This window comes from Macaca nemestrina, chromosome 8, assembly GCF_043159975.1.
Source record: "Macaca nemestrina isolate mMacNem1 chromosome 8, mMacNem.hap1, whole genome shotgun sequence".
Taxonomy (NCBI): Eukaryota; Metazoa; Chordata; class Mammalia; order Primates; family Cercopithecidae; genus Macaca; species Macaca nemestrina.
The window spans coordinates 143,294,583-143,306,145 of record NC_092132.1 but is presented as its reverse complement, the minus strand read 5'-3'; the positions used below and the strand labels follow the sequence as shown (position 1 = coordinate 143,306,145).

Below are 11,563 nucleotides of genomic sequence, written 5' to 3'. Positions count from 1 at the left end.
GGTGATCCTATTACATTTAAGGGCAATCATCTGTCTACTTCATCATGTCTTCTCTTGTGAGGTCCCTGTATTATGTCATTATTAATCACTTTCCTTTTAGTCCTTTATTTCTTAGAGCATTGTATTGACTATTTTAACAATTATATTGTAGGTAAATGATATTAGCTAAGAATTGCATTTCAGGATTGTTAAAGAAGTGTTAAGGATATTTGTTATATGGCAAATACATGAAAAGATGCTCCACATCATATATCATCAGGGAAATGCAAATGAAAACAGCAATGAGACATTACAACACACGTATTAGAATAGCCAAAATCTTGAACACCACAACACCAAATGCTGGTGAGGATGTGGAGCAACTGGAATTCTTCCACAGTGTTGGTGGAAATGCAAAATGATACAGACAATTTGGAAGACAGTTTGGAGGCTTCTTATTAATGTAAACCTAATCATACTCTTGTCATATGATCCAGCAATCATAGCTCTTGTATTTACCCAGATGAGTTGAAAACTTATGTCCACACAAAAACCTGCACGTGAATGCTTATAGAAGCTTTATTCATAATTGCCCAAACGTGGACATGACCAAGATGTCCTTCAGTAAGTGAATGTGTGAAAAAACTATGGTACATCCAGACAATGGAAAATTTTTAGTGCTCAAAAGATATGAGCTCTCAAGCCATGAAAAGGCAGAAAGGAAACCTACAATGTATATTATTAAGTGAAAGAGGCCAATCTGCAAAGGCTCCATACTGTATGATTCCAACTATATGACAGTCTGGAAAAGGTAAAACTATGGAGACAGTGAAAAGAACAGTGTTTGCCAGGGGTTGGTGGGGAGGGAGGAATGAAGAGATGGATCTCAGAGGGTTTTTAGGTCAGTGAAACTACTCAGTATGATACTATAGTGGTGGATACATGTCAGTAGACATTGGTCATACCCATCATATGTACAAGAGTGAACCATAAGTAAATCACAGATTTCGGGTGATAATGATGTGTCAATGTAGCATCATCAATTGCAACAATGTACCACTCTGGTGGGAGATGTTGATAAATAGGGGAAGATATGTGTAGGGGAAGCTATGTGTATGGGAAATCTCTGTCCCTACCTTCTACTCAATTTTGCTGTGAACTTAAAACTGCTCTTAAAAATAAAGACTATTTTTAAAAAATTAAGCATAGTAGGTAGTACTGAAAATTTTGTTTATAAAAAGTGATCATGGGCCAGGCTCCGTGGCTCACGCCTGTAATCACAGCACTTTAGGAGGCCAAGGTTGGTGGATCACAAGGTCAGGAGTTCGAGATCAGCCTGGCCAACATAGTGAAACCTGGTCCCTACTAAAAGTACAAAAAATTAGCCGGGCATGGTGGCAGGTGCCTGTAATCCCAGCTACTTGGGAGGCTGAGGCAGGAGAATCGCTTGAACCTGAGAGGCAGAGGTTGTAGTGAGCCAAGATAGTGCCATTGCACTCTAGGTGCAGTGTGACAGGTGACAGTGTGAGACTCCTCCTCAAAAAAAAAAAAAAAGAAAAGAAAGAAAAGATGATTGGTGCATGCCTGTTGCTATAGGGGAAGCAGGAGGATCCCTTGAGTTCAGGAGTTCAAGCAGTGCGGTCTGATGGTACCAGTATTGAATAGTCACTGCAGTCTAGCCTGGGCAACATAGCAAGACCCTGTCTCCAAAAAAAGAGAAAAATGGTGAGCATTGGGTCTGATAGGGTTATAAGCCTTTTCTTTAGAAGGAAATAAAGACTTGCTTTTTAGGCTGGATCCAGAGGAATCCTAAACATCAACTCTATATTTAATATAAGAACTTAAGATAGGCCAAGCGAGGTGACTCACACCTGTAATCCCAACATTTTGGGAGGCTGAAGTGAGTGGATATCTTGAGACCAGCCTGGCCAACATGGCAAAACCCTGTCTCTACTAAAAATACAAAAATGAGCTGGACGTCACGGCATGTGCCTGTAATTCCAGTTACGGGGGAGGCTGAGGCAGGAGAATCTCTTAAACCCAGGAGGTGGAGGTTGCAGTGAGCTGAGATTGCACCACTGCACTCCGGCCTTGGGGACATAGCCAGACTCAGTCTCAAAACAAAACAAAAGAAAAGAAAACCTAGAAAGGAACCATGGGCTATCACATGAAGCTTAAATGAGGTGGTTTGATGATGTTGGGGGTATAGAAAAATCATGCCTCAAAATATGGTACCTGAGCATCCTGAGGGCTTTTGAAAGCTGAGCGGCCTCAGAAATAAGCCTCAGAATGAAGGTCCCTCTAACCTCGTCTTGTGCCTCCCCAAACCCCAAGGGCAGGGACTGTTTCTCGAATGTCCTTATCTGACCAAGGAAGCTTACCAAAGGAAAGCTAAATGCTTTCTATGCCCTCCCTGGAATCTCATTATCTCAGAAAAAGAGCCTGACGAATGTGACCACACCTGACAGACTTTTTCCCAAGATAAGGTCTGACTCTCAGGCCCATTCAGATTCCAAAGAGAATCACTTACAAGTTCATTTCGGTCTCTGTGGTCCATTCATTCTCCCTAATCATCACTTACTGCCTCTCAAAAGAGAAACTTAAAACTGGGCAACAGAGTGAGACTCTGTCTCAAAAAAAAGAACTTCAGTGTATAAAGTGTGCAGGAGTTTCCCAAAAAGTGTCTTCTCTGAAGCACAAAGTTTCAAAAGAAAAGTTATATAATTATATTCTATGCTATACATATGATACAATAATTACATACACATCCTACAGTATATTCATTGGACACGTATATATATAAACAAAGATCAAGGATAATGCAACTGTATGCAAATGAGCTAAGGTGGAATACTTTCCCTTCCATATAACTGTTTTTAAGAAGCATTAACTCTGAATGCCAATATTTCCTTCTAACTCAAAAAGAAGGGCATACTTTAAAAAATATTTAGTAGAAAATGCACAAAACTTCACCATGAAAGCATCGTCATCATACTGGCTTTTCTTCAATGCCTTCTCATCAGACCCTCCTTTCCTAGGCCCTAAAAGGACATCCACACCCGTGACTCCAGTGCCTGGCTTTCTTGGGAGGTTTCCTCCCCCGACCCTGGTGAAGTCTGATCTTGTTTTGCAGCAGTTGCCATAGGAGCAGCCCGTGTTGCAGAGCGACTCCGTCCCTAAACAAATACATGCAAATAGCTGGGAAAGCAGACTTCAGCCTTAATACTTCAGACGCCAAGGAATGGAAACAATCTGTGTAATCTAAATAGAATAAATACCAATGGCCCCGAGGGAAGTGGGTGTTTATTTTTAAACACGGTGCACCGCGACCCGGGCTTCCTGCACCACTGACTGAGCGTCCTGAGCGGGTACCTGCGTCTGTTGCACGGCGGGTTTAAGAGCCTGAGCCGGCCAGAGGAGGTGGGGAAACAAACTCGCCCTGCTCTAGGCTTCTCTTCTAGTGTCCTGGCCGACTGCTCCTGCACCCGGTGAGCCACGGCCGCCGTTCGTACCCCGGGGCCGGGAGCTGCCGAAGGTGCTGGAGCTCGGACCCGCTTGCTCTGCGCCCGGCGCTCTGGCAGAACCCCGGGGCTGGGCGGACGGGTGGAGCCGGGCTCCGTGTCCGCGCTGATCGCCACCGCAGCACGCGGGATGTACCTGTCCTGCCCTTGCACCCTGGCAGGGCGCTGGAGAGCGCACGAGGTCTGCGCTTTCCAAGGACTTGAGGGCGCACGAGGGCGCGCCAGGTCCGCAGCCCGCCTGGTTCCTTCCCAAGAGCCAGGACGACAGAGGGAGGACCCGCACCAGCTCCAAGACGGCTCTGCAAACTGGACAGCGAAGGAAAGCATCGCCTAACCTTGAAAACAACAAACAAAGAAACATGGATGAGAGCATCATAGTCCTGACTTGGTTTTGAAATACTAGTTTTCTACATTAGTATGTTATTAGTAGCCTTTTATTATTATGATGTTTAAACAGCGTTAACTTTGTTCTTAATTTGGGTTTTAGGTTTTGGGGGCAGCTTTAGGTTTGCAGAAAAACTGAGCAGAAAGTCCAGAGAGCTCCCATGCATCCTCTCTCTGCCCAACAGTTAGGCTGTTACCATTTTGTTAATGTAGTACATTTGTTACAATTGACAAACCAATATGGATACATTATTATTAATTGAATCCGTCGTATACATTAAAATTCACTCTTTGTATTGTACAGTTCTATGGATTTTGATAAATGCATAAAGTCCTATATCCATCATTACAGTTTCATACAGAACTAGCTCCATTGGGCTAAAATCCCCCTGTTCTCCACCGATTCATCCTACTCTTTCACCCCTTCCCCAGCCTCTGGCAACCGCTGATCTTTTTCCTGTCTCCGTGGTTTTGCCTTTTCCAGAATGTCATATAGTTGGAATTGTATATCTGCAGCCATTGCTGACTGGCTTCTTTCATTGAGTAATATGGCTGTAATACCCTCCACATCTTTTCATGGCTGATAGCTCATTTCTTTTTAGCACTGAGTAATATTCTCTTATCTAAATGCACCATAGTTGCTTATCCATTCACACACTGAAGGACACCTTGCTTGCTTCCAATTTGGGGTGATTCATGACTGGTCTTTTGTGTGTATCTGTAATTAAGAGATTACAAATCACAAGTAATCTTCATACTGTATTTATTAGCCAAATATGATAAGTAATGGCTTTCTGCAGTCCAACACACTGGGACTCTGGTGTTCCTTGCATGTGGCTCTAATGCCTCCCTCCTCTGCATTCTGCCCTTGCACAGATTAGGCACACAGTGAAATATTTTTTGAAATTTAATTATTATAAAAATGATACCCACTTTGGAACAGTTTTTCAAACTTGGAATATGTCAAGTGAGAAGTAAAAACTCACTTCCACACCAGCCCTATTCTCATTCCCAAGAGGTGACTACCCTTTATCATTTGTTTTTAAGGTGGACAGGAAGTAGGATTTATTGGTGGGCATTAGGAGAGGGCAGCACAGTAGAAGCCGTCATGAGTGCAGGGCCCACCATTTGTCCAGAGGATCAGGATTGGGGGTGTACTTGATCCCACAGCTATCTGGGATAAGCTGCTTCTCACCCATCATGTCTTCAAATTCATCCACATTGAACTTGGTAAAGTCCAACTTCTTTGAGAAGTGGATATTCTGGTGGCCGGGGAACTTGAAGTCACATGCTCCTTGTTCTGCAGGTTGGTGCGGATGGGCATGATGACTTGGCCAATGTGAACCCTGGCCACGGCACCCTCGGGCTTTCCAAAGGCACCTCGAATACCTATTTGGAGCCTGCACTGAGAGTAGTGCAAGGTCAGAGACATGAACATCCATCTGAAAGGCCTGTCTCCAAGGTCCCTTAGAGCAGCCCATACAAGAAACAGGCTGCATATACTACCAAGGAAGCTGCTGTCTGCAGCTATTGTACACTGGGCCCCCATGAGGAAAGGAACTCCATTAGCTCAATTAGCTGCAGCCCTTTATCATTTTTACATGTAGCCTACTATCTGTTTCTTCTTCGTTTACAACCATATGTGTATATTACCTTTTTATGGTAACAAAATATATATGCCAATTGGAATATGTGTAAATAATTTCTTTGAAAAGCATCTTGTATTTGTTTTTAAGAAAATGCGTTTGAAAATAAAATCTGATATGGTTTGGTCCTGTATCCCCTCCCAAATCTCATCTTGTAGCTCCCACAATCCCCATGCATTGTGGGAAGAACCCAGTGGAAGGTAATTGAATCTTGGGGGTGGGATCTTTCCCATGCTGTTCTCATGATAGTGAATAAGTCTCACGAGATCTGATAAAATAGGAGTTTACCTGCACAAGCTCTCTGGCCATCCATGTAAGATGTGACTTGCTCCTCCTTGCCTTTCACCATGATTGTGAGGCATCCCCAGTCATGTAGAACTGTGAGTTATCCATTAAACCTCTTCCCTTTGTAAATTGCCCATTCTCGGGTATGTCTTTATCAGCAGTGTGAAAACAGACGAATACAGTAAACTACTACCAGTAGAGTGGGGTGTTGCTGAAAAGATACTCGAAAATGTGAAAATGACTTTAGACGTGGGTAACAGGCAGAGGATGGGACAGTTTAGAGGGCTCAGAAGAAGACAGGAAAATGTGGGAAAGTTTAGAACTTCCTAGAGACTTGTTGAATGGTTTTGACAAAAATACTGATAGTGATATGAACAATAAGATCCAGGCTGAGGTGGCCTCAGATGGAGGTGAGGAACTTGTTGGGAACTGGACCAAAGGTGACTTTTGTTATGTTTTAGCAAAGAGACTTGACGGCATTTTGTCTCTGCCCTAGAGATTGTGGAACTTTGAACTTGAGAGTGATGATTTAGAGTATCTGGGGGAAGAAATTTCTAAGCAGCAAAGCATTCAAGAGGAGATTTGGGTGTTGTTAAAGGCATTTAGATTTAAAAGGGAAACAGCATAAAAGTTGGGAAAATTCACAGCCTGACAATGCTGCAATGCTGCAATAAGAAAAGAAAATCTTATTGTCTGAGGAGAAACTCAAGGCAGCTGCAGAAATTTGCATAAGTAATGAGGAGCCGAATGTTAATGTCCAAGACAATGGGGAAAATATACCCAGAGCATGTCAGAGGTTTTCACGGCAGCCCATTCCATCACAGCCCCAGAGGCCTAGCAGAAAAAGTGGTTTCATGTGCCAGGCCCAGGGTCCCTATGCTGTGTGCAGCCTAGGGACTTAGTGCCTTGCGTCCCAGCCACTTCAACCGTGGCTGAAAGGGGGCAATGTGGAGCTCAGGCTGTGGCTTCAGAGGGTGCAAGCCTCAAGCCTTGGCAGCTTCCACGTGGTGTTGAGCCTGCCAGCGCACAGAAGTCAAGAACTGAGGTTTGGGAACCTCCTCCTAGATTTCAGAGGATGTACAAAAATGCCTGGATGCCCAGGTGGTGGGGCTCTCATGGAGAACCTCTGCTAGGGCAGTGCAGAAGGGAGATGTGGGGTCAGAGCCCCCACACAGAGTCCCTACTGGGGCACTGCCTAGTGGAGCTGTGAGAAGAGGGCCACCCTCTTCCAGACCCCGGGATGGTAGATCCACCGATAGCTTGTGCCATGTACCTCAAAAATCTGCAAACACTCAATGCCAGTCTGTGAATCAGCTGGGAGGGAGGCTGTACTCTTCTAAGCCACAGAGGCAGAGCTGCCCAAGACCATGGGAACCCACCTCTTGCATCAGCATGAGCTGGATGTGAGACATGGAGTCAAAGGAGATCATTTTGGAGCTTTAAGATTTGACTGCCCCACTGGATTTTGGACTTTCATGGGGCCTGTAGCCACTTTGTTTTGGCCAATTTCTCCCATTTGGAATGGTTGTATTTACCCAATTCCTGTACCTCCATTATGTCTAGGAAGTAACTAGCTTGCTTTTGATTTTACAGGCTCATAGGCAGAAGGGACTTGCCTTATCTGGATAAGACTTTGGACTGTACTTTTGAGTTAATACTGAAATGAGTTAAGACTTCGTGGGACTGTTGGGAAGGCATGATTGGTTTTGAAATGTGAAGACATGAGTTTTGGGAGGGGCCGGGGCAGAATGACATGGTTTGGTTCTGTGTCCCCACCCAAATCTCACCTTGTAACTCCCATAATTTCCACGCGTTGTGGGAGGAACCTGACGGGAAGTAATTGAATCACGGGGCGGGTTTTTCCCAAGCTGTTCTTGTGATACTGAGTAAGTCTCACGAGAACTAATGGCTTTAAAATCAGGAGTTTGCCTGCACAAGCTCTCTTTGCATGCTGCCATGCGTGTAAAATGTGACTTGCTCCTCCATGCCTTCCACCATGATGGTGAGGCATCCCCAGTCACCTGGAACTGGAGTTCTCCATTAAACCTCTTTCCTTTGTAAATTGCCCAGGCCCAAGTATGTCTTTATCAGCAGCATGAAAATGGATCAACATAAAGTCAAATATAATATGTATTTTAAATGATCTTTTTGATATCTTCAATGAGAGAGAGAGAGACTTTTGATTCCTTTTCTCCAAAATACAACTCAGTTTCACGATTCCTAGAGCTTCACTAGATTAATAAGATGTTGGTGTCACTCCTGAGCAGTGGGAGAGTTGGGAAGGTGGCTTGGTTTGTCTCAACTTCAATTGCAAATTCTTAGGTCAACCATTATTTGTATTCTCTCATTCTTTCTTCTTGGTAAAATCCCCCATCCCAGGAAGCAGCTTGTCTTTTCTGTAACCAAAGTTCCACTCAGAGTTGCTCACTTTGTTTTCCTAGAATAAACTCTTTTGGGGAGGGTTCCTTTACATTTTCCCATGTACTGGTAGCATAAAGGCTGGCTTTTTTGGAAAGCCTAGGCACTTCCCTCAGCTGTCTGTCTTAACAAGAACTTTTGCAATTCTTTAGGAAATGGGAATAGGAAATAATATAAGTTCCTAAATTCCATTAGGGTAATGATGACCATAGAAGAGGTTCAAAGCATAACCAGTGTTCATCAAGTTCATATGGAAGGCCTGGTTAAAAAACAAAAACAAAAAGACATTCCTTCTTACAAACCAATGCTTTTAAATAAAAAATTTTCTTATGGGATAAAATATTAGTGTTTTTACATTGGATCTTTAAACTACTAGGAGGATGATTTTTTTTTCTTTTAAAAGGCACCTTGATTACTCAGTTTGGACATCACTATAGTATCAGCAGGAAAAGAATCTTTTCTTCATCAATGCTCTGTAAATAACAAGCACACTCGCTGGTGCTTGGGTTGAGTCCACTGGCAGACTCTTTCAGAGGGGACTTTGCTGGCTCTATGTTTTGGATATGAGCAAAACCATGGCTTAGTGATAAACCCCTTTGTATATTAATAGAAAACTCCTACTGAGAAACTCTATTTGGTTCTTGTTAGTCTGTCTCACTAGGCTTTTGAGCATTTACTAAAGACAAACAAACAACAACAACAACAAAAAACTAGAGAGAAGAGTGGGGAAAAGCCCCGTAACCAGTTAATCAGCTCTAGGAAATGGAAGCTCTCCAGGGACTGCACAATAAGCATAAGAATGACGGGCTTCATCTGCTGCATAGGGAACGTTACTAAGTCACTTATTTAAATTGTATATAAATGTGCATTGATAGGAGCTAGGGGTAATCTATTCTTCCCCGAGTCATCTAACACTGTTACCAGCAAATAATCCCATTTGTTCTATTTCCAACCTGAAAGGTGTAACATAAGAGAACAAAAGTGGGCAAAAATACTAAGATGGTCCATCTTGTATCTGTAAAATCCCTAAACCCACATGTGCTGCAAGATTTGAGCCAATGGAAGTTATGAGGTGACAGAGGAGAACAGGCATGGCGTATGCCAAACCAATACATCATCACATGGTCTTCTTAGAGTCCTAAATTCCTAAAATCACATAGGTTCGAGTCAACCATTTCCCAGGGCCAAGTCCTCTATAGGTAAATTACTAAACACTATGAATGACTTGGCCAAATGCTGTGTTACCTGTTTAGATTATGCTTTGATATAATAGTTAAGCAAGCACCTAGATCACTGAACAACTTATTTATAAGTACCTGCAGGCTATTCATTGGCATACAAGATATTCTCCAATCCTGAGATTTAGGATAATATTGAGTTTCCCGAGGATGTCCACCCACTTGGTAGAGGCTGTCTAAAGTAGCCACCTACTCAGACAGCCCAGAGCAACACCGCAATTCAACCTAACAAGCATAAGTAACTTGAAGATTTGTTGCTATTTCTTATTTTTAAACATCTTCCGGTTCAAGAACTCTAGCACTCCTGGATTCACCCAAGGTCATATTAACAAAATCAAACTCCCCACTTCAACAGGTCAACAGGGTGCCATAACCAAATGTGTGTTCCACTTTTTGGGTCCGTTAAGAGGACATAGACTAGTAGGTAGAGGATATTCCCAATTTTATTTTATTTTTCTACTTATGCTTTTGTTTTGTCAGGAGAGAAAATGAGTTAAAAAAAAGTTCGGTTTTGATAGCTGAACTCAAAGCTAACTAAAAAAAATTAGAAAGGAAAAAACATTTTTAAAAACTTTGATTTGATTTGTGGTTTTTCCTCTTACTGTTTATGTGTGGGTCAAGGAGACTTTACATATCTAGTTATGGCAATATACTATTATTCGTATAAAGTTATGTTGTATTTTCTATGTGGCTATTTATTTATTCATTTGTTACTAATATTCCATTGAGCATCAAAGATATGACACATACTGTTCTAATTGAATTCAGGTATCTTTTCTGATGATTGTATTTCAACCATGTAATTGTTTTATTAAGCTATATATATGTGTGTGTATATATAGCTTAACCAATATATATGGATATATATTTTTTGTTGTTATTTTTGTTTATTTGTTTGAGATGGAGTTTTTGCTCTGTTGCCCAGGTTGGTGTGCAATGGTGTGATCTCCGCTCACTGCAACCTCCTCCTCCTGGATTCAAGCGATTCTCCTGTCTCAGCCTCCCAAATAGGTGGGATTACAGGTGCCCGCCACCATGCCCAGCTAATTTTTGTATTTTTAGTAGAGATGACGTTTCACCATGTTGGCCAGGCTGGTCTCGAACTCTTTACCTCAGGCGATCCACCCGCCTCAGCCTCCCAAAGTGCTAGAGTTACAGGCGTGAGCCACTGTGCTCAGCCTTTTTGTTTGTTTTTTGTTTTGAGACAGAGTCTCATTCTGTCTCCTGGGTTGGAGTGCAGTGGTGCTCACTGCAGCCTCGACCTCCTGGGCTCAAGCAATCCTCCCACCTCAGCCACCTGAATAGCTAAGACCATACATGGGCTTCACTATACCTGACTAATTTTTAAAATTTTTGTAGAGATGAGGTCTCTCTATGTCACCCAGGTTAGTTTTGGATGCCTGGGCTCAAGCAATGCTCCCACCTCGGCCTCCTCAAATGCTGGGATTACAGGTGTGAGCCACCATGCTCAGCCACCTTAACATTCTCTACAATAATCTGGTAATTTCCCTTTGGATTTAGCAATACAATTGCAGAAAGGGGTTGGATATTAACAGAAACTCTTTCAAGTAATTGGGAACAATTGGCACTTGCACATCTTCACACTTTTCATTTGCAAGGAGAGTAATAAAACCCCAAGTAATTACACTCAAATGGCCCTCCAGCTGTGTTCTTCTGCACACATCAATCACAGCCTCTCAGTGTTCCGTCAGTCAGACGGGCCAAATTGCCCATCTGACAATATGGCAATTTGGGAATAGAGAACATGAAGAAGTAAATCTGATAAAGTTCTTTTTATGCAAATAGGATTTATTTTCTAAAAGATAAATAAGAATTCCAATAAAGATAGAAAGAGCTTGTTTCTTGTGACCCATTCTGTTGGCAGTCAGAGAGAAGATAGGTCACTTCAGTTTTCTTATGACTAGGCTGGACGGCCCCCTGATTTCGCTTGCAAGGCTTGTGGGAGAGGAGCCAATAATTCATTCTTTTTTCTTTTTTGTTTTTTTAGATGGAGTCTGATTCTGTCACCCAGGCTGGAGTGCAATGGCACAATCTCGACTCACTGCAACCTCTGTCTCCTGGGTTCAAGTGA

General features: G+C 42.7%; 1 non-coding gene across 1 annotated transcript; it reads right to left on the bottom strand.

Annotated features, from left to right (window-relative positions):
* Positions 1–5,333: 5,333 nt before the first annotated feature.
* Positions 5,334–5,468, bottom strand: LOC112428274 (small nucleolar RNA SNORA70). Its single transcript, XR_003020279.1, has one exon. It is a non-coding gene; the product is annotated as a small nucleolar RNA SNORA70 (small nucleolar RNA).
* Positions 5,469–11,563: the final 6,095 nt, after the last annotated feature.